This window comes from Cupressus sempervirens, chromosome 2 (assembly GCF_028749045.1).
Source record: "Cupressus sempervirens isolate cs-2001-9-10 chromosome 2, ASM2874904v1, whole genome shotgun sequence".
Classification (NCBI taxonomy): domain Eukaryota; kingdom Viridiplantae; phylum Streptophyta; class Pinopsida; order Cupressales; family Cupressaceae; genus Cupressus; species Cupressus sempervirens.
Window position 1 is genome coordinate 717,543,866 of NC_143119.1, and position 3,839 is coordinate 717,547,704.

The following is a 3,839-nucleotide window of genomic DNA, read 5'->3' on the forward strand; positions in this document are numbered from 1 at the left end:
GTTGCTCAAAGAATTTAACTAGCTCAAGTGTCCAAAGAAACTATTCAATACCAAATACTAAGAGTCCTTAATGACTCTTCTCATCAAAAATACTCTCCCATACAAGAAGCATCAACATTTAGTCTAGTCAAATAATAGTGCTCTATACCACTAGATTGATAATCTCTATATCATCCACTCTAAAGTAGGCAAGAGCATGACCCCAAGCATACCTCTCAAGAAATCAAATGTGTTTTTAGGTAAAGGATTTGTAAAGATATCTACAATCTAATCTTTAGTATTCACATACTCCAATCTAATGTCCTTTTTTCCAAATTTATGTCTCAAAACATGATACTTAATAGATATATGATTAGTCTTAGAATGAAATATAGGATTCTTAGACATACTCACTGTACTTGGTTATCATAGTACACGATAATAGGTTCTAAAAAAGGAATGCTCCACCATTGGTGCTCTTTCTATCATCCATACTGCTTGCCCAATCTGCATTAGTCTATGCACATAGAGTGAAATTGCTCAATCTATCATACCATATTCCATAATCAAATGACCCCTTCAAATATTTGAATATCTCTTTTACTAATACATAGTAATACTCCTTAGGATCAGCTTGAAATCTAGCTACAATCCTAATTGCATTTTCTATATCTAGTCTAGTAAGTGTCAAATATTGAAAACCTCTAATCATGGATCTATATATCTTCTGCTCAACTAAAAGTATCTCATCTTTACTAGATAACATGTGACCAATTATCATTGGTGTACCAACAAGATTACAACTTTCCAAGCCAAATCTCTTCAACAAGTCTTTCAAATACTTAGCTTGTAAAATAAAAATGCCATCACTATTTTGCACAATTTGCAAGCCTAGGAAAAACTTCATTTCTCCTCTCATGCTCATCTCAAACTCATTCTTCATTTCTTCAACAACTTATCCATTGCTTCATTATTACCTCCAAATATTATTTCATCAACAAATTTTAGCATTATTAAAAAACCATTCTCTATTTCTTTCAAATACAAGTTACTATATGCCATACTGTTAGCAAATCCAAGCTTTACCAAATAACTATCTAACCTTACATACCAAGTTCTAGGTGCTTGCTTTAGATCATATAGATTTTTCTTTAGTCTGCATACCATGTCTTTTCCTTTTTTAAGAGGAAAACCTTTAGGTTTCTCAATTTATACCTATTCTTCAAGTTCTCTATTCAATAAGGTTGATTTTACATCTATCTAATACAATTTGAGTTTCTTGTTCACTATATATGCTAAGAACATTCCTACTACTTCCATTTTGGCTACAAGAGCCTAAGTGTCCTCATAGTCTATTCCTTCTTGTTGTGAATATCCTTCTTAAAACTTCACCTTGCTCATTTAACTTGTTTGATATACTTCTACGAAGAGTTGTCAACTCAACTTTTTCTTCTTCTCTAGGCCTAGATCTCTGCTCTTCAATGTTATTTCCATTCTACAAATCATTGTTATTCTCAATGATAACTTCCAAATTTTCATGGTTAGCCTTTGGATGCATAATAGTTACTAGAGCTATCTCTTCTACTACTTCCTCTTCCTTAACCAATTTAGAATCATTATCTTTATCATCATAGTCATTCAAGAATTTTTTGATAATTGCTTTAAATTATTCATCTTCGTCAGAAAGAAAATTATATCTAGTTTTCTTACTTTCTTAGGACATCTAGACAAAAAATGACCAAACTATTTTCATGTCCAAAAAAATGAAAGTTTCCATACCTTCTCCCTCCCTTCTCATAAGTATATCAATTCCTTCTTTGATCTTCATGTCTTCTTTAGATAAGGATCTATACTTATTTGTACTTCTATTCTTTTGTATGCAACAAAAGGATTCTAGATCTAGAAACTCAATGCTCCATTCTTTTCATAAATCCAATAACGCACCAAGAATATCCATCTTTAGGGTGTCAAAATTTCCTCTATCTAACTTAGGTCTATCTTTTCTAAAATGACTCGTCATTGATCTTCCAAAGTTGTTAAGCTTCCTCTTCAAGGACCTGAGTCTCTAATACCAATTGTTAAATTATATAGCCCACCAATATAACTAAGAAGGGGGGGAGGGAGAGGTGAATTATTTGTACAACTATTATCACAATTATCAACCTTAATCAAACTTAATCATGTGAGAAATATAATCAGAAACCACAACAAGATACTCATGCACAATAACACTAGATATGTTAACTAGGGAAACCCTTGATCAAAGGGAAAATGCCAGTGGGGATGATACCCACAAGATGGTGTACTAATATAAATATTCCTTGTTAGAGGATGAACTCTATTAGGAGTCTATAACAACATTTAGCATATATTAGTCCTTGTTAGGAGACTTTGAATCCCTATTAGGAGATTCCAATCCTATTAGGAGTTGTGCCAACCCTATTAGGAATTGTGGAAGGTAGATGGACCTATTGCCCAAATAGCTTTAGGGGAAAGATCAATGAACCCACTATCCAAATGATCTTTGTGTTATTCCTTGTAGAATAATAAAAAATAATTGTACTTCATCTTTCTCTATCCTATCAACTAGACTTTTGTTCCTTCTGATCTTGTAACTAGGTCACAAATCTCACATCCAATTTAATCCCTTGGATCTCTTACTCACATTCACCAAACATTCTACTCCTTTGTGCACTTCGAATAGAACATATACATAATTACCATTTACAAACAAGGAAAACATCTTTCCTTTATATCCTATCTTAAAAATAATTCCTCGAGTTGGCCTTGAGGCTTTTCTAATTAATTATAATAGGATACTTAAAGAATTCACAATTACAATAGCACTATCAGCTCATAGTATATACAAAACTTCACATTTATGGTACTAGGGCTTGTACACTCATTGGCATCACCATAAAACTACTCTCTATCACTAGCTAACCATGCATCACCAAATTATATCTTTGCTACAAGATATAATAGGATCATCACAAACTTATTTCCCTACACTCTATCTCTACACATATTTGACTTAAACTCTACATTTAACCTTTTGATAAGAACACGAGGAAAAATATGTCCTTAAATGTGCTTCACTTGTACATCAAAACTCTATCTGTATAGGTATGATCTGTGTCTACTATTCTATGAGTCTTCATAGACTTATTGCTATCTTGACATAAATGACAAACACAGACAAGAATGCAACATGTCAATTCTCTCCAATGCTTAGGATACTCCCCCAAAGGAATACTATCAACATTCATGCTAACATAAATAATCTAGCGACAACATTAACAGGGAAACCTCTGACACTCGACTTGAAGAAGAAGAATAAAAAAAGATGAGAAAAATAGCTAGATAACCTAGGATGCTCCTGCATCAAGATTGATGGGGACTAAGTTGAAGGTTAAGTTCATTCCTTCTGATTATGAACTTGAATTTTTTAAGAGGTTGTAGAATTTGAAGCAAAAGGATATGTCTATGATTAAACTGAGATTTTCTAGAAGTTGACTATTCAGTCTAGACATAAAGAACTCTCTAAGGAGAAGGTGGCTAGGTATATTAATAGCTTAAGATTCAATATTTAGGATGAGATTGGTATGTTGAAGATTAATTTGGTTGAATATGCTTATAAATATCCTCAAAGGGAAAATGATAAGTTGAAGAGGAGAAATCAAGGTAGTTCCCATGGAAAAGAGAAGCAAGATCAATCAAAAAAGGATAAATTAAGTGTAGAAAATGAATCAAAACTTGTTGAAAAGAAGAGAAGGATAGGGAGAGGTGAATTTAAAGGTACTTGTTTTCATTGTAGAGGAAGAGGACATAGAGCTTATGAATATTCATAGAAAGCTGGT